General features: G+C 37.8%; 1 long non-coding RNA gene across 3 annotated transcripts; it reads left to right on the plus strand.

The window, feature by feature from the left end:
- The first annotated feature begins 13,969 nt into the window (after positions 1–13,969).
- On the plus strand, positions 13,970–17,594 carry LOC131035307 (uncharacterized). Of its 3 annotated transcripts, none has more exons than XR_009103949.2 (6): positions 13,970–14,173; positions 14,311–15,115; positions 15,278–15,443; positions 15,584–15,750; positions 16,081–17,008; positions 17,158–17,594. It is a non-coding gene; the product is annotated as an uncharacterized LOC131035307 (long non-coding RNA). The 3 variants fall into 3 exon arrangements; XR_009103951.2 differs by having other exon boundaries at positions 15,278–15,358; XR_009103950.2 differs by having other exon boundaries at positions 13,976–14,173; positions 14,311–14,457.
- The last annotated feature ends 3,010 nt before the right edge of the window (positions 17,595–20,604 follow it).

Genomic DNA, 20,604 nt, shown 5'->3' on the forward strand with positions numbered 1-20,604 from the left:
GGAGGAAGATGTGATCCAAGCAACTATGGACACTCTTACCGGTTTGTTACCTAATACAAATCTTCCCAACACTGAATCATCACTGGCTAAGCTAAAGCTACTATGCATAGCAGTGGATGATCAGGTGCAGAGCCTAGAAGAGGCAGCAGAGACAAATGTCAAGAAAGTGCATCAAAAAGCTTTCAATATAGCTCTAGTGAAGAAGTTGAATGAGCTCCGGTTTGAGTTGCAAAAAGAGCAAAAAGATATAAGGGACACTCTGGATGAGGGGAATCTGCTACTCATCAAGATCTACCAACCCCATCTGTTCTATGATGATGTGCTAGCTCAGAAGCAAAAGCTTCAAACGGACTTGTAGTCCTACATAAGCACATTCAAGCCGCCTTATGATTCCTTTGCAACTTATGGGCAAACCGTTCATCAGTTTTACATCCAGTCAGCGAAAATTGAGCAAGAGATCAGCATAAGGTCTAGAGACTTGCAGGAGCTACAACTGGTTCTACTCCCATGACTGCAAATTCTTTAGAAGTGTTATCTGAACCTGGATGCCTTGACAATTACACAAGAGATGAGCACAGTTGATGCCATGGAAGAATAGGTCTCCCAGATGCAAACAGAGAAAGAAGTAGCCACCTCCCTACTTGAGTCCTGGTCTTTTTCGATGAAACAATTCCTGCAGGACTTTAAATTTGACAAGTATCATTCCTTATTGTCATAAACTTTTATTATTTTAATATCAAATGGAAACAGGGTTTTTCAGCGGTACTTTGTCATTGTTGGCAAAGGGGGAGAAGTATTCTATTTTGGAGAAGCATCTGGTAATCAAATTTTGATATATGCTCTAAATATCTCAATGTTTATGCTCTATATGCGAAATTGTTATACATTGTATTGTCAAAGGGATAGTGTATATGCTTAGGGGGAGCAATTTTGCTAATGGCATGATTTTGTTGTAAAACACTTAGATGTCAAAATTTTATTTTCCTAAGTGTTGCCATCAATGCCAAAGGGGGAGATTGTTGGCATTTTTTATGTTTATGTTGTGATTGTCATTGATGGACATACACTTGCATTGTGATCTCCTTTATATGTATGAGTTAGAGCTCAACCGGTATTTGTTCCAACTGGTATGATGTATTATAGTCTTTAGACTATTGGTATTTTGCAGAATGTGTTTAGCGGTTTGAAGCGGCATGTCAACCCCAAGCGGTTCGTGGATCTCAAGCGGTACGAAGGATTAAAGTGACATAACACATTTTTACCCAGTCTTCATTTTTGTCTAACCGACAACCGGTATTTTGTATGAACCGGTAATACTCTGTATGAGTTACCAACCGACATTTTGTGATGCGTTACCATCCACCGATTGTTTGATGGTGCCAACACTTTAACGGTGCTTCTTGTGTCGTGTCACCGAGTATGTCCAGGTTCATTGAACCTAGGGAATTGTATTGAAATCCTATTGGAACAACATGAAATCAGATTCCTTTATAAGGACATCATGTCTAGGGTTTTAGGTTGTTGTTGGAGTGTTTTGTTGTTGCTAGGGTTTAAGGTGGTTGATGAGTTTTTGTGAGAGCGATCTTAACTGAGAAGATCAAGTCTGTGAGTTGTAATAGAGTGAGAACTATAGAAGACTGAAGTAATGCTGGAATGCATTAGCTGTGAGCTATACTGGATCTAACCAGGCAATCTGTGCTATCCAATAGATCATATACTTGTTGATTACTCACCTCTTTGACAAGTCTTTAGCCCTTAACCGGGTAGGCCCAAAAGCCTTTTGTAAAATCCTCTAACAAGGTGGTTCACCTCTGTGAATCTAAAATCCTCTAGCAAGGTAGTCTTTAATCGAACTTATCTCCTAACAGAGATTGAGATTCCTAACAGGATCTGTTCTGGTAAAGAACATTGTAAGACCTTAACCGATCTGACCTTAACTGGTCTGGGTTCTATTTTGCAGATAGTGACTTGTGAGTTTCTTCTCACTGTGGTTTTTCCCATTTGGGTTTCCACGTCAACATCTCTTGTGTTATGGTGTTATTACTTCTGTGGGTGAATGCATTATTTGCTATTTGATTTGCATGTGTGCTAACCAATTTGTCTGCTAAACTGTTTTACCGGTTTACTGTTCGTCTTGCAAAGTGTTGAAGTGTAGTGTTTTTCGGTATACTAATTCACCCCCCCCTCTTAGTATTCATCAAGGGTAAGGACATTGACTTTAGGGATCCTATGAGATAGAGAACAATGGGACACCCCTTGGGAAGTTGAGCTATTTCAATAGAGTTCCTATAACTTGCACCAAGAGTCTCATTGGTGTGTGGGTCTTTTGAATCAAACTTTTACATTTTTTTCACCCTCATTTCCCATATGCACTTAGATATGAAGATTGATATTTGTCTATTGTAGGAAGTCAAAATACCCTACCAAACCTTTGCAATAACTGTTGGAAAACTTTGGTTGGGGGCTACATTTTTGTATGTGGAGGCGTTGGGGGCGTCTGGTGGAATTGCTACCCTTTGGAACCCCCACAAGTTCCAAGTAAAGGTTCATGTAAGCTCACAGAACTATCTGGTGGTGACTTTTCAATGTGGCAATCTCTGTTGGCACCCGTTCAATATATATGCCCCCAATTCCAAAGTGGGAAGGCATCTGGTTTGGGAAGAAATTGTTGAGTGCATCCTTGAGGATCATAATTCTCACTACATGTTGGCTGGTGACTTCAACACCCCTCTCTACCCCTTTGAGAAATGTGGGGGGCATGGATTTTTCAAATAGTATGGCAGATCTTGCCAATCTTATAAATGCTACTAGCCTCTTTGATCTTGATCTTGATCTTCTGGGTGTCCCCTTCACCTAGTCTATTAATAGGAAAGGGAACCACCTTATTCAAGTCAGACGAGATAGATTTTTAGTCTCTTCTAAATGGGATATTGGTCACAACTCCTATCTAAGGACCCTCCCAAGGATGACTTTTGATCATATGTAGCCCTCTCCTCCTCCACTGGTCTATTAGACCCCCCCTTGGGCCCTCCCCCTTTCTATTATGAGATTATGTAGGCCTCTCACCCAGATTTTAGAGATCTGGTCAGGGGTTGGTGGGCCTCCCCAGTCCAAGGGACAACGATGTTTAGAATAGCTGAGAAACTAAACCTCATCTGAAGGGATGTGAAAGGATGGAATAAAGCTACTTTTGGCAACATTTTCAAAAAGAAGAAGGATCTGTGCTCCAGGATGGAGCAGATTCAAAGCATCATGGCCTCTAGTGACCCTCCTCACTCTCTCCTTAATGAAGAAGAAGACTACAGAAAGAATTGGAAGTAAATTTTTTCCAAGGAGGAAATCTATTGGAAGCAAAGATCCAGAATTTAGTGGTTGAAGGAGGGAGACAGAAACTCGACCTTCTTTCACCGCTCAACTAGCATCCACAAAAAGAGAAACATGATCAAATGTCTAAAAGATGACAATGGTCAGGAGATCACTGATGGAGCCCAAATTGGCCACACTACTATTGAATTCTTCATCCGTATGTACACTGAGTTTGGAGGAGGAAATGAGGCCCTCCAGAATAGGCTTCTGAGTAAACTTCCTACTACCATTGGGGAGGAGGATAATTGCCAGCTTCTTTCACCCATTTCCTTGGAGGAGTTCCATTTGGCTATCTTTGCGATGGATGCTTACAAGACCCTAGACCCAGATGGCTTCCCCTCGGCTTTGTTTCAAAAATTTTGGGACATTGTTAGTTATGATGTCACTAAAGCGGTGAAGGATTTTTTCAGGACTGGTAAATTACTGAAAAGGTGAATAGCACCTACATTGTTCTCGTCCCCAAGTCTCAAGACCCCAAATGCATGGCGGATTTTTGGCCTATAAGCCTCTGCAATTCTATTTACAAGATCATCTCTAAGGTCTTAGTGAATAGAATTAAGTTGTTGCTCTCTAAGTTTATCAACCCCTCCCAAAAAGGCTTTGTCCCAGGTCATAAAATTTTGGATGCGGCCATTGCCACTCATCAAATTATTCATTCCATGGACAAGAGTAGAACCCTAGGTATGGCTTTTAAACTTGACATATCAAAAGCTTATGATAAAGTCAACTGGTGCTTCCTGTATAAAACTCTCTCAAAACTGGGCTTTAATCAAAAAATTATTGATATGGTATGGGAATGTGTGTCCACAGTTCAGTTTGTCGTCTTGATCAATGGGATTCCTAGGGGTCACTTTAAAGCTAGAAAAGGTATAAGATAAGGGGATCCCCTATCGCCATATCATTTTATTATGATTATTGAAGTTTTGGGCAGAAATTTTGTGGATTTGATGTTCAATGGGAGATTGCAGGGTATCAAAGCGGCTTCTACTATTCCCCCCTCTGTGATTCAACAATTTGTGGATGATACCTTTCTATTTGGTAAATCCTCTGTGATAGAGGCTAAACATTGGAAGAATTTTCTTGATGACTATGCCTATGCTTCAGGTCAATGTATCAACTATAATAAAGTAATCTCTTCTTCTTCAACACCCCTTTGGACCTACAGACTAAAATCCTTAATATCCTTTGGTGTAAGTTTGCCAATTTACTTGGGACTTACCTGGGTCTCCCTATTGGTGTAAATAAGTGTAAATAATTATTCATCGTGGATATTATTACACCTTACTTAAGTTTACTTAGGAAATGCACCTAATTGTAGTTTGGGTATGAGACACTTGGGTGTTTGTGCCACATTGGGATAGTGTGTGTAGAAGAATTTTCACATTTTGTGGATTTATCTTGTTGTTACATTCCACATTCAGTGGGTGATCCACCTCATGTGGAATATTATATTGTTTCTCCTACCTACCCACACCTATTTCCTACCTACCCATGTTTCTTATTGAGCCACATGTCATGTTTGTGTGCTCACATATCCATATAGCCTTGCCTATATAAGCAGACTCATATTCATTATATGGAACGATTGATGATCCAGTTGATTAGTATTTTCATCTTGATACAATACAGTTTATTTCTATCATCTATTTTGTCTCTCTTATTTGTTCTTTCCATTTCCTCTAGATCTTGGCAAAATCTCACATCGTATTAGAGCCATTAGAGTGTCATTGGTTTGTCAATTGAGAGAAATTTGATGTTATTTGGGGTTGTATATTTTAAAGCTTTCTATCGCAGATTATTATTAAAGCTTGATGGGTCAAATATGAGGTCGCCATTGGATTGAGGAGGTCCAAGAGAGTCAGTGTTTCCTTTTGTTTCATCCAAATCAGACTTCAAAGGCCAAATCTAGAGGCATTTGAAGTCTGAAGCTGCGACGGAAATTTTCCAGAAATTATAATTTTGCAGGCAATTTTCAAATAACAATATCTCACTCATTCGGACTCCTTTTTTCGAGCAATTTTTTTTTGTTTTGGGGTAGAATTTCGTGATCTGTACAGTGGTGCGAGATTTTTCTGATTTTTGGATACAATTTTTTCGGAAATCATGAATCCCGATTTTTACAAATTTGGAGGCTTCATTTGGGCTCATATGGACTCCTTTTCAAGTGCCGTTTTTTTTTTAAAGTACATAATTTTTTGTCTATTTTCATAATCTGCCATTTGTTTGCAGTGATTTTGAGTAGAAATTGTAATTTCAGTATTTGGTTATTTTTGCCTATTTGGTACTTGTATTTCGCTTGGATATTAGTTTAGATCATTAGCAGTATTTGTTGAGTCTCTTAGATCTCATTTTGAGAAGTTGTAAATTGAAATCATAAGTCCACTTTGCCTTGTTTTGCAAGTGGCCCATTATATATGCACTAAGTATAAAGTGCCAAATCACCATTTTTGGGGGGGTTTCTTGATTGAGTATTTTGGGGGGTGTCTTGTGTGATTGTGTCTCTTACTATCTTGTGTTTTTTCATTTTGGTGCTATGTGTTCTCCTAAATTTCCACTTTTAACTCCTCATAATTATGCTTCATGGAAGATTAAGTCTTGGAGTAAACTAATGGAAAAAGGACTCATTCATTATGTAAATGGAACTATTACAGCACCACATGATCCTAAGGCTAATCCTAATGCTCAAATTGAATGGATAACTAAAAATGCTATGGCACTTGGAACTCTTAGAAAGTATGTATCAGATGACCTCATTTTTCATATTGATAAGTTTACTACAATTAAAGAGGCTTGGGATATTTTTCAGAAATTGTATGGTCAAGTTGATGAGATTAAGGACGACAATCTTGATAGTGAACTCACAACTTTGGATCCCAAGGATTTTGATACAATCCAAGATTTTGTCACAAAAGCAAATGAGCTAAGAGCAAAGCTAAAGGATTGTGGAATTGACAAAAAGGATGCTCAATTGGTTTACAACTTGTTGGACAAGCTTCCTTCAGAGTATGCAGCCTTTGTATCTAGCTTTCACACCCATAGGTTAGCTCAAGGTTCCTCATACACTTCTCCCTCATTTGATTCAATCACGGAGATGTTGATACTTGAGCAATCTAAGTTGACTAAGATGAGGATTCTCAAATCTTCAAAGTCATAAGCTTTGGTGGCTAACAAAGGGAATCAAAGCAACCAAGGAAAAGGCAAGAATCAAAAGCAACCTAAGTCAAAACCACATCAAGATGGAGCACAATCTTCCTCTCCACAACAAGGTGATTCACCATTCTCACTTAAGAGGAAATCATATAAGGACAATCTTTTTTGTGGATATTTCAAGAATTCAGGACATGATGAATATCATTGTTATAAGAAGGATATTGATGAGTTGAAGAATCTTCTTGAGAAGAACAAAATCAACCTACCTTCTAGAATGTCTACATTGGCTTCTTCTTCCAAGGATAAAGGAAAGGATCACTCTTTTGGGACAAATAAAGGAAAAGGACAAGCTCTTTGTGCTACTACAAGTCATGATTCAGGGAGATGGCTTCTAGATTCAAAGGCTTCTCATCATATGGCATCTTTGCAGTCTATGTTTTCTACATTTGAGCCTTGTTACATGCCATAGATTTTGATGGACAATCATACATACATGGATGTGATTGGGAAATGATCTATTTCCATTGGGGATAACTCCTTCAATGATGTGTTGTGTGTACCCCATTTGACAAACAATCTTCTTTCCATCTATCAAATCACACATGGGGCAACTAGGAAAACTGTGGAGTTCACACCTGATTCAGTTATCATTAGAGACTTGGAGAGTGGAGCTATCATTGCGACTGGGGTGGTTGATCATGCATCTCGGTTGTACTCTTTTTCACATTTTGGTCCTATTGATTAGGTTGATTCTTCCTATGTTGATGATTCAGATTTTGAGGAGAACTTTGGGCATTTGAATTGGGGATTCTCACATGTGACCCCATTCTTGAGCCTTGCATTTCATCTCCTTCTCTTGATATCACACTACCTATTGCACCTGATGATGTAGCTAGAGCGATAGTTTTGCCTTCTTTTGATTTAGTGCAGCAAGATATTTCATGTCTTCCAGCTTCAGTTCATTGGGATGACTACTTGACAGACATTGCAAGTTTGTTTGTGGAGTCCTACATTGCAGATTTGGGAGACATCATTGATGACATTCATCTTCTCTTTGATGAAGATGATCCTTCTTCGACTGTTGAGAGGGATCACTCTGACCCTCTTGTGCATTCTCTACATGATCAATCTTTAGAGGTTGACATGATTGTTGATACTTTTGTCCAACAGTTGGAGGAGGTCTCTTTATATTTTGAGGGGATATGCGAGTCTTTGGATATTGTTATACTTTCTTCTCCACTAGATCTTGGAGTGCCTTTTTCAGCAGTGTGGAGTAGTTTACCACCTTTGGAGGGGGTAACTTTCAGCATCGACATGGAGACACTTGAGCAGTTTTCAAAGATTCCTTTCATCATGAGTATTTTTCCTACATCTTCCTTTCATGATTGGGGAGACTTCATGGATACACCTTTGGTTTTGTTTCTTCCTAAGGGGAGGAATGTTGTTCGATGTTCATGGAGCAGTTTCTTCATACATCATCGAGCTTCTATCATTGGTGCAAATTCCACATTGAGGGGGGGCTACCTAGCTTCTCTTCTTCTCTCATATGGGGGGGATTTTTTCCTCACATGGGGTTTTGTTCCTCACATACTTCTATGAGAGTTTTCTTTGTATCTAGTTTTCATCGAGGGAGGGTTTTTTCCCATTGAGTTTTCCTCTCTTTCCCCGCTTTGTGAGAGATTTCATTGCATTGGTTTGCATGCATTTGCATTTGTACATGGGTACCTAACATGACCTTGTAGACTTAAGTGCATTTCCCTAAGTTGCACTTAAGGGGGGGTGTTGGTGTAAATAAGTATAAATAATTATTCATCATGGATATTATTACACCTTACTTAAGTTTATTTAGGAAATGCATCTAATAATAGTTTGGGTATGAGACACTTGGGTGTTTGTGCCACATTGGGATAGTGTGTGTAGGAGAATTTTCACCTTTTGTGGACTTATCTTGTTGTTACATTTCACATTCAGTGGGTGATCCACCTTACGTGGAATATTATATTGTTTCTCCTACTTACCCACACCTATTTCCTACCTACCCTTGTTTCTTATTGAGCTACATGTCATGTTTGTGTGCTCACATATCCATATAGCCTTGCCTATATAAGCAAGCTCATATTCATTATATGGAACGATTGATGATCCAGTTGATCAGTATTTTCATCTTGATAGAATACAGTTTATTTCTATCATCTATTTTGTCTCTCTTATTTGTGCTTTCCATTGCCTCTAGATCTTGGCAAAATCTCACACTCCCCCTCACTGCCAAAGAGGTTACCCCAGTGTTCTAGAATACCATCCTTGAAAGAATACAAAAGAAACTTGATGGATGGAAGGGAAAATTCCTTAGCAGTGCAGGGAAGCTTCAACTCATTGTTGCTTCCCTCCAGGGCATCCCTATGTACTTCCTTTCCTTGTTCAAAATCTTAGGAGCTATGGGGTAGAAGCTTGAGAAGATCCAAAGGACTTTCCTCTAGACAAGTATGGAGGAAAAGAAACACCTCTCTCTGGTTAATTGGGATACTATTTGCGTACCCAAGACCATGGGTGGTCTTGGTATTAGGAAGATAAATGTCTTGAACAAGGCCCTAATTACCAAAGTGGGTTGGATCCTAGCTAAAGGAGAGGTGGATTGGTGTAGCATTATTAGGGCTAAGTACTTGGAAAGGGAACATTTTTGCTTCAATTTGAATTCTGGTGGCTTACCTCCTGGGTCAACATTATGGAACAACATCCTCAAGCTTAGACCTGTTATCAGAGAGGGATTGAAGTGACATATTGGAAATGGAAGAAAGATTAGATTCTGAGAGGACACTTGGCTGGATGATAAACCTCTCTGGCTAAAACTCGTTTCCGCTAATTAATGAACTCCCTAAAGGTTCATTTTGGTGGTTATATTGCTGACTACATTGTGCCAAGAAGGGGAACGTGGAAAAACATCTCTATGGTCTTTATTGATCGACCTAACCTATTGCCTACTGCCCTTGAGCTCCAAGATCTCATGCTTGCGTGTCGGATACCTCTATCTCCTCATGAGGACAAATTCATCTAGAAGGGGACTCAGTCAGGGGATTTCTCAGTTAGGTCTCCTTACAGACAACTCTTGAGACCCAATGAAGATGTTGAATGCCGGAAAAACATCTGGAACCCGCAACTTATTCCAAAAATTAATTTCTTCTGGTGGACCCTTATGCATGGAAAAGTTTTGACTCGGGACAATTTGAGAAGGAGGGAATTCCATCTACCTAACAGATGTGTCCTCTGTAAATCGGAGGAGGAATCTATCAACCATCTTTTTATCCACTTCCCTTTTGCTAGGCACTTGTGGACCATTACCCTTGAAAAATGTGGATTGTAATGGGTTTTCCATGATAACATACACCAGTTCGTTAATGGGTGGTCACCACCTACCCACCAACCCCTTGTTATTTAGCTATGGAAGTAAATCCCTCATATATGCTAGAGTGTTTGGAAAGAAAGAAATAACAAAATCTTCAGGGATGCTAAAATCTCCCCAGACAATATTTTTATTAGCTATTTCAAGATGATTATGGACAATATCTCTGTGACTAGATGGAAAACCCCCTCCAACCCCCCTACCTCGACTAATTGGAGAATTGCTGAACATTGGAAGCTCCCCTCAGAGTTTAAGCTCTTCAACAACCCTTCAAAGATCAACATAAAAAGAACCAAATGGGAAGCCCCAAGTCCCTCATGGCATAAACTAAATTTTGATGGGGCAACCCACAATATTTGGCAAGCGGGAGGTGGTGTTATTAGAGATCATCAGGGGGATCCTATTACTGCCTATGCGGGTACCCTGAGGAATCATACTGTCACTCAAGCTAAGGGAATGGCCCTCCTATGGGGACTGAAGCTTGAGGGAATGGCCCTCCTATGGGTATTGAAGTTCGCCACTGCTATAGGTATTAGACAACTTGAAATTGAAGGTGATTCAAAAATAATTGTGGAAGCTATCAGTGGTAGAACTGCGGCAGGTTGGAAAGTGGAAGCTATTTTGAGGGATGCAAGAATGTTTCTGGCTAACCTTGACAATTTCCCTATCCGCCACATTTTCAGAGAAGGGAATGCGACTGCTGACTCCATGGCTGCTATTGGTATGCTGCAAGAAGGCTTACGGTGTTGGAGGAGCACTGATCCACTACCAATGATCACCAAGGAGATCTTGGAGGAAGAAAAGACTAAGTCTCAATGATGATTCCCCTCCCTCTGCTTTACCTTCTAATCAGTTGTAATTCGATGAAGAGCATTAATTATCAAATTTTAAACTTGGAGTTGGAATCCGCCAATTATGGGATGGGTATGCCACGTAGCTGCATATGGCCTAGTCATCAGTTCCAAAATAATTTAAAGGGATTAAATAATGATTTTACCTATTGGCGAAGTACTGATATTGGGAAAGACAATATTTTATTAATCATCTGGACGAATGACATTGGCGGTGATGAAGGCAATAGCTGGTCTCTACTAAGTAACATTGGGCAGATTGATGGCTCACATGAGCGAAATAGATATCGTGTTGGGAAAATCTGTTTAAACACAGATTGCAATAATTGGCGCGACGATTATTGCACTGTTTTATTTTAGAATTTGCTAGGCTTGCTTCTTGACTCTGCGTATGCTCTTGAATGACTCTGTATCTTCTCCAGGCCCTGTTTTTCATTACTACTACTAAGTTGGAGGAAGTGATTATGGGGGGTGACAGACTGAGACTTGAACCAGATAAAATAGACAAATTCAAAGCTAGACTGACGGTTTGGTTTGTGTGCACAGAAGGAGGAATTGATAAATTCATGGAGAGCATGAAAGGAAATGACGATAGACTGTCGAAACAGTTTGTGGCTTCCTGGGAGGACAGAAGGGTCACTATGGGTGGAATCTCATTCGAAGTAAATGAAGAAGTGATTGCTTAGGTGACGGGGCTGTCCATGGAGGGCAGAAAATGGAAGAAACAAAGCCGCATCTCAGACACCACTAGTCTAAATCAGTTCTTCCACAACGGGGAGAATCCTATGAAGCAGGTTGGTGGTTTCAACCGCAAGGAGCTTCCATTGCCATGGGACGAGGTTTGCTACAACATCATGAAGTATTTTACTCTTGAAGGACGGTATGAGGTTTTCTGTTATTATCACCTCCCTTTCCTTAATCATCTTAGGAATATGGATCTTATCTCCATCCCATTTTATCTGTTGCATTCCATGGATACTAATGTGAGAGATGTTGCTGAAGCTAAGAAGAAAAACAAGGACTTTACTATTCTCCACCAAGGCCTTATCCTCTGCCTTTACAATTTCCACTTGGCCCTCTGTCCCCAAGCACGATTTCAGTCCAAAATGTGCTTGAATGCCAGTCTCCAACCATGGCTGCTGCCAACTCTGACATAAGCCCTTCTCTCTTACTTGAACTTGGCTCCTCCAGCAAGAAAAATAAAAAAGGTGCTTGCCACTCGGAGGACTTAAAACCCTTTGAATCCAAGAAAGTGAGAGTCCAACAAATTGACTCTGATGTGGAGATTACTAACGAAGCTAACACTCCCCGTTGCTCTATGAGACTGGCGTCCAAACCCCAAGAGAAACCCTTGAAGGACCCCTCCTCATCCCATGATATAGGGGATACCAACCCCTCTGGTAATGCGGCCCCGTCTCATTCCACCTCGACCCCTCATTCTACGAGCTCCACTCATATCTTTGAGAGCCCAAAAAATTCTATGAACCCGAATGCTGGTCCCAAGTCCCAGGCCAACTCTTCGTCCCCTACCCTCAGGTTTGAAAAAATGGTGGTGGTGGAGGAAGCAAGCAACATCAAGGAGGAAGCGGAGGGCGAGCTACTAGATTTGGAGAAGAAAGTAGACGACATGAATGAGAAAATGCAGGAAATTTCTAGCAGAGCGGATGTCATTGAGAAAAGGCTGCATGATGTCTCCAGGTTCACATTGAAAGTCATGCACAACTCTGCAACCACTCTTTGTCTCTTGCAGGAAAACACCCACAAAGGAAAAAGAAAGGAGGAAGAGGACTACAAAGACCTCTTTAAATTCCTCACCAAAGAGTGGGCTAGGAGGCTCCTTCCCAAGATGAGCCATGACAAAAAGAAGGAAAATTGGTTAGCTATGGGGTGTTTTTTTGATTTTTTGAATGGCCCTCATGGCGTTATGGCTTATAGTTATGGTTACTTTCCTTGCTGGTCAATCTTGGACTTAATTATCTTTTGCTCCGCGTGACATATTTTAACAAAGACTCTTATATATTCTGTTAATATGCGTAGTATGTTTAAAGTTTTTTGATAGAGGAAAGTTTAGGAGGCTGTGACTTTGTTGTTTCTCTGCTAACCGTTGCTTGTCTGTTGTTAATTTGATTGTATTTGGGTCAGCCCCCTAGTTTTGGCTGCTTTTAATATCAAAAACTTATATCCAACACAAATGGACCAATAGTTGAACACTAAAACTTGTTGAAATCCTTCTCATTTCATGAAAAAAGTATTTTTTGTGCTCACCTTTTATATTTGTGACAGGACAAATTATTAATATGAAATACTCCAATGAATATACATTGCTACCCCAATAGTTGTACACATAGGAATACTATTTTTTCACTATAAAAACAATACTTGCTTAATAAAGTATCTTATTTTATTAAATGAGCATATTATTTTTTAAATGGCTAATTATGATATTTTATTTCAAACAAAAAAATATTTATTTTGCTTGTTAATGAATGTATATTTGTACTTTTTATATAACATTTACAAGTTTTTATGTGTTCAAGTATAGCTCAATTTTGACCAACATTTTTTTTTTTTTTTTTTAATGGAGGTCTAGACCTACGAGCAGTGCAACCTAGCAAGGGCACGAAGCCCGCCAACTGCGAGGGCCTTCACATTTTTTTTTTGATTATTTTTTTATTTGCATGTGGATTATTATTTATAATATATATAATATAAATTTGTGGTAAGATTGGATATTATGAACACAATTACTATAACAACTATTGAACCCCATTTAACTACTGGTCCCTCACCTCTAATTAACCCTAAAACTAAAAAAAACATTAACACCATTTAACATATTCAAACCAGGTACAACTTACCTTACCCCACCATGTAGAATCGCATATGCTCACCGACGTAATCGATCCGGTTGCAGTGGCCCGTATTTTATTTGCTTTTTTTCTGGGAAGGCAATATTTTGAAAGTGGAGCTCTAGATTTGTCCAGATACAATGTAGGTACCACCTCTGTAAGACAAAATATTCTGGGAAATATCGTGCTATGGCAGACAGCTCACATGCTTTTGCTTTCACGATGTGGACGAATTTCCATCCATCGGTCCTCGTCCTCTCACGAGTCACACTCATCCAACAAGTCCTTTTCTTTAATGATGCCTTGGGTTAAACCCAAACCTAATCTGACAGAACTTCGGTTAAATCAACCGGAGTCTTTGACGTTTTCGACAACACCACATCTTCTCTATAACAAAGACTTCGGCCCATTGCCTCGCAGGGGGTGGAATAGCCCATTGTTCTCACAGGGGAGGAGACTGGACGATCTCCTCCCCAAGATCCATCTGCCAATGATCCATGGGCTATCTCTTCAGACAGATCCATGTGGTATATTTCAAACAAGCTAGCTGGACTTTATCTGTAAGGCTTCTTTTGCCATTGTTGTCTAGTTTATTTATTTATTTGTGTACTTTTCATAAGTCTGGGTTTTCACAATGTTTCTTGATTTGTGTTTTAGCTTTGATGAAATTCTTATTTGGGCTTTTGCTATATTTCAGTGGTCAGGCTATTTGGAAGAACATAGAATCTGCTGTGCTAAAACATGTAGAAGCAGAATCCTGAGAGGGACTTCAGATCTGTGGAAGATTTTGAAATGCAGTGCAGATAAAGAGGTGGGGACGCTCATTGATTTCATCTCTGGAAAGGTAGGATCTGGATCAATGATCTGCGTCAGAAAAACTGTCCAATAACAAGAGTTGTAATAAAGTGGTTTCTGCTTTTTGTTTCAAGAAATGCTTTCTTTGCAAGCTAAGGCCTGAAAGATATGATCTACAATCCTAGAAAATGGATGAAGAACCCAGCAATCACTTATAATCCTGTAATCTTCACTTGTGCTCTAGATTGTATTGAATTAGTGGACCATTGAGATGCCTTTTTTTATAGACAAATCTTGAGTTCTAGTAGCCTGGCATCTTGAGGATTACAAGAGGAGAAAAGAGGCCTAAAAGACTTAAATTATGCCTTCAAGCACTGGACAGTGTGTAAAACTAGATTTTTGATGGACATTACATGTTTCTTCATCAACAAACAGAAGAATATGATCATAGGAATATGGAAGGGATCGTGATGGAGTTCTGAACACGCAATCAGATCCTAAACAATAAGTGTCTTGTTGAATTTATATGAAAATATTTGGGGCAATACGATGGCTGTCTTGCTTTTAGAAAATATGGGCATCTCCTGAATTTGAGAATCCAAACTCATTACAGTGAGAAATGTAAGAATGGTGACACTCATGCTTTTAGAATGAATGACAACCTCTGTGGCTGAGAAGGGAAATAGAAGATCCTCTGAATCTTTCTGGTAGGCTGTGGCATCCGTCTTTGCTATTGTTCTTGCTCCTGAATTTGTTGTTTCAGTTGGTTTTTTATATATACGAAAGAATCTTTTAGCACGTCCTCAATATTGTAAATTGATAGCATTTATTTTCTTGTTAAGGACAGTTATTTTCATTTTTGAATGCAGAAACTAGAGCAAATTCCAAACATCCTCACCAAAACGAGTGGCCATAGTTCAGATGTCATTGTTCTATGATTGCTCTATCAGGTCTCTAATTACATATTTTTCTGCAAAATTAGCTATGTTTAATTTTGGACATCTCAGAAGTTCCGAGGAAAAAATATATGTTCAGGTATAGTGTTCGCTGTCTTAAAAAGTTTTGATCTCCTTGAACAATGTATGTTAAAAATGTATTTTTAGAATGGTAGTTTTCCGATAAAATTTTACGAGAGTGCAAATTAACGATTTAAATTAACTACTCGTTAATTTCAGGGTTTACTAAAGCCAAAAGAGAGCCTTGCTTTGCTTCATAAACTCCATTGAACCCTTCAATTCCAATAGGAATATTAAGCCAGTTGGAGTATGTAACTCTGGCGTGGAGAAGATTATCGCTAGTCGTAGGGGTGCTTTTGAAGATATGTCCATTAATTGGAGAACTGGTAAGAACTTGCCACATTTTTATTTATTTTATCTTCTTAATAACTTCTTGTGTTAAGTCTTTCTTGCGATGTAAGAGCTTGGTTGTGAAGCTGTTGATTAATTTTTGACGTATATTAGTACAGTATCTAATATCTAGATTATAGACAGCACACACTTTTTCTTTCTAGACCAAGATACTTTTTTTCAGGTATTAAATCTAGTTAAGTCCTTTAATTTCTGCATTTTCAGATCAAAGGTCAAGATTGTACTGCAATTGGATTTTTTTAATGAGTTTAGAGAAGTGCTCCTACTAAAGTTTATAACATTAAAGTATTTCTGAAATGTTACAGAAATCTAAACAAGGAAGAAGAGCATTAGAGTTCTAAAGTATTGAAGATGCTAAGGTGATAAGGAAGGTTCAGTGCATCTTCTATTTCTCTTCCCAGATCGCGGAGATTCTCATTCATTGTAAAAGCAAGGGTGTCATCATATTTAATTTTCTTACTTTAATTTGTCTGGCTTCTCAAATTGTGGGGGTGGTTTTATTTTTAGAGCAAGCCTGCCATCAAAATCAATTCCCTCCAAATTATTTCTTGTCAATTCAACAAGACACTTATCTTTTAGTATCCGAGTGCATGTTCAGCACTCCATCCTGATCCCTCCCATATTCTTATGGCCATACTCTTCTGTTTGTCGATGAAGAAGCATGCAATGTCCATAAAGATTTGTTTTTGCTCACTGTAAAGTGCTTCAAAGCTTATTTTAGGTCTCTATTAAGTCCATTAGAAGATTGTCCTTCATTAAATGCCAATAAACTCTGTCAGTACTGCAAAAATTGTCTGCCTTAAGGTCAAAAACATGAAACTCTTTCGTGAAATTGTCATTCTTTCCTTGAGTACTTCTCATGTAATCTAGAAAATGTATTTCAACAGAACAGCTGCCTTTCATGCATTAGATCCATTCTTCTCTTTATTTTAATGGTAAAGAGTCAATTGACCATATCAAGGATTGAGATAACAATGTGAATCACAAATATCAAGGCGATCTTCACTAAAAGAGCATCTAAGTGGTCCATTTGATCAATACCATCTGCAACAATAAAGAATTGCTGAAGGGCTTCCTGACCAGATGATATATGAGAGCTGATTTCTTTAGTTGTATTGTGTTTTGAGATGTCATACACAATTCTTAATCAAATTCTGCCAATATCATTTGGCCTGAGTGGATTATTGGGACTGTGGATAGACGACTCAGTAGATTGGGGAAAATGATATACAGGTATGTTGTTCTTCTTCAACTAAACTAAATTCTCTGTTATTGATAAACAGTGCTATTTGTAATAACAGTTTCTTGAATCTATTTACTATTGAAAACTTAGTTTTAAATAGACCTAACTGCTAATTTAATCTCCCTGTATGTTACTACAGCTGCTGTTTAAACTTCACTGAAGTTTACAAATTCATTTGGCATGTTACACCGATTGAAAATTCAGACCTAAAAGGAAAATGTGACGGTGGAGTACTCTTGGAGGTAGGTTCTCTTCAGGATCTCCTAGAAAACTGACCAATCACAGGCATGCTGTTTCATAGTATCACGGTATTATCAATTAATAGGTGGAAGTGGCTTCGAATAATAAAGAGTAATTATCAGTCTTTCATCAGTAGCCTTGAATTCTACAGATTGATGTCCTAGATCTTTTGTCAAAGATCTTAATCACTTAAAGAGAACCGGCGTAACGTAGAGTCTCTCGTCCTTGGATATGTTGAAAATCTAATTGTAACTGGCTTAACACTGGTTACAATACTCAGTTTTGTGGAGTCGAAATTTTGGAAATGAAATTGAGAAATTCTGATTTTGGCAAGCATATCATTTTAAAGTTTCCAAGTTCAAGAGTTGTCAAGTTTTCCATGCTCTGAATTGCCTCTGAGGAATACTGTTAATCATAGTGCATTATTGCTTAACATAAAAGATTCTGAATATAGTTGAAATATCATTGTCGTTTAGTTGAAATTTTTTCTATACAGACCTTAAATCTAGTCCTTTCGTTTTGTTCCTAAAGAGATCATCAAGACTGACAATGGCGATAGAAGTACCTGCTACCCTTGACTGTTATGTGTTTTGGCCCTACGTTTAAATTACAGTTGAGGGACATACACTACTATCCCACAATTCAGGCTGCCGTCAATAATGTGATTGGGATAGCCAGTTGGAGTGGTTTTTACTTCGGATGCAATTTTCTAAAAAATAAACATCATTTAGATATAAGATGAAGAGAAACATTTGGTGAATGCAATCATATGAATGTTCTGCCCTTAAAGCTCTTCTGCACTGTCATTTATACAGATTTTTTATTTTCCTTCAGGGGAGGACTTGAAATGTAAAGGATGGCGAACAAATAATTACCAAACATATTGCTATTGTGTTACGTTATGAAGTAGTTAAATAGTATGAACTTTGAATTTCAATTTTTTATTTATTTCTTTGTAATCCCCAGATTTCATTATTTATCTAATAATCTAGAAGTGCAAAGTAGATGAGATTAGGAAGATGTCACAAAGCTGTGTCGTGAGTTGTGCTACTATGATAGGTGATATGTGCCATGTTAGTTAGTATATGTGATGTGGTCTTCACTAAGAAAGAATAGAGTCAATTTTGGAGAGAAATAATCGTCAAAAATCTTTCTTTTAAAAAAGATTTGAACTCGAAACCAAAACAAGATTAACTTAACAGGTCAATATTTCAGGAGCTTTTCAATGTTGTAACTACTCTGCAATTTTCTTATATTAATATAATATAAGAGTGTGTATTTTTAGGTTAGTGTATATCTAGGTAGCCTTGAACCACACACTAAGCAATAGCAACATATTAAGTCAATTTTGAATGTTTTTAACACTTTTAAGTCCAGAAGTGTATTCTTAGTCTGACTACATACATTAAACAACATATTAGTGTGACTACATACATTAAGTAAACATATTAAGTTTAGAAAATGTCAGTCAACTTTGAGTATTTTACACTTTTAAACTTTAGAAGTATAAGCTTAGTGTGTGAGATTTAGACAGTTCTGTATATCTTATGCCATCATGATTATCTGTATTTTGAAGGGTAATGTAGAATGGTATATATTTTGAGATTAATTTGTAGATTCTTGAAGTTTGAACAAAGTACTATATTGAGATTAAGTACTTTGTAGGTTTTTGAAGTTTGAAGTGCATCATCAAAGCAAAACATGAATGGGCTAGAGAGAGAGGCTCTTGTGGGTTGGAAAAAAGAGGTAGAGGGAGGCTCATGTGGGTTGGGAAAAAGAGATAGAGGAATGTTAAATGGGGAGATAATGGGATTGATGAAGTACTTAGAAGGTTGTAAGCCTTTTGAGGCCTAGTTGTTTTGTGAGGATATTGAGGAAGACGTCCAAAAGGGTTCAGTGGCAATCATAAATCATATGGAAAGACTTACTAATACTATAACCAAAAGACTTACTAATACTATAACCAAAAGGTTAATAAAATCTAGAGTTCTAAGATTCAAGAATCTAGAGTTGTTCATAGATTAGATTCAAGAATTAAAAAATATTGACATTAAAGAATTGAAGAAACTCATCTAGGAAAGTTTAAATTAGTAGCATCTAATAGTATGGAGTCTCATGCTAATTTAAAAAATTAGAATTTTTTAGACGAGAGAGAAAATCAAATTATGACCAAAGATGCTAAATTTATGCCTTAAGATTTTTAGATTATTAGCTATTTTTTTTTAAGAATTCTAAAATTTAAAACAAAAGGAGTCCATTTTATAGGATTCCAAAATCTAAAACGAAAGGAGGATTGAAGAATTTTGGTAGTTGTGAATCAAAACTAATTAGCAAGAAAATGATCATATAATGGTCAAATACATAAACGAGCCTTAAATTTCAACCTCCAAAATGAGTTAACCTTGCTCAAAGTGAATACTTTTAATATTGTGAATGAGACAATATTGTCTTCTAAATTTGAAATGTAGGACCCTACAAACAAACCTGCAATTTCTACATGGTTATGATGCCCATGTAGCAATGTTTGGAAGAAAATGTGTATACGGATACTTTGAATCACAAGGAGCCAAAATTTGAGCAATACAAATGTTATCATAAGCAACAATCGATAAAAGAGATGAGTAAAGATAAAAGACATGGAATAAAGATAAAATATGAGTGAAATCCAATATTTCAATGAACATTTTGAATCTTCTCAGTGTTTCACAATAAATGCCCTAGTCTGCACTCTAGTCAAAGAAACAATAGGAGAAATATGTGAGGAGGTGTAGACTCGAGATAGGTGATTAACCTTCCTCGGAATTTGGTGTGAATTCAACACTCTTTTTAACTTCACCATGTGTGATACGATAGATAGAAAGGATACTGGTTGACAATGAAGGCACACAAAGAACATCATTGAATGCTTTGTCATTCATGTGAACAGATCCCTTCCCATAAACACACATATATGTGTTATTAGCCATCAGGATGTTTGATGACGAGCAAGACTCAAATGAAGAGAACATACTTTGTGATGAAGCCATATGATATGAGCTTTTTGAATCAAGTATCCACTTTTCTTACTTAGATTTTCCAATTGCAACAAATGTTTGCCTCATTTTTTTTTGAATTTGATGAAGAATAAGGACCTCTTGACATTGATGAAGGCATTTACTAATTTGATTATTCTTAAGATGATGTTTCAACTCATCAATTTGTTTTTTAACATTGGTGCTCGTCATTACCAAATTTGTTGCAATACGTACATTTATGTTTCTCCTCCTTAGATGCTTCCCCTAGAGAGGGAAAGGATTCAAATTCTTTATTTAGCTTGTTCTTTTTCTTCCTTTCTTCTTATCAGGAT

This window comes from Cryptomeria japonica, chromosome 7, assembly GCF_030272615.1.
Source record: "Cryptomeria japonica chromosome 7, Sugi_1.0, whole genome shotgun sequence".
Lineage (NCBI taxonomy): Eukaryota > Viridiplantae > Streptophyta > Pinopsida > Cupressales > Cupressaceae > Cryptomeria > Cryptomeria japonica.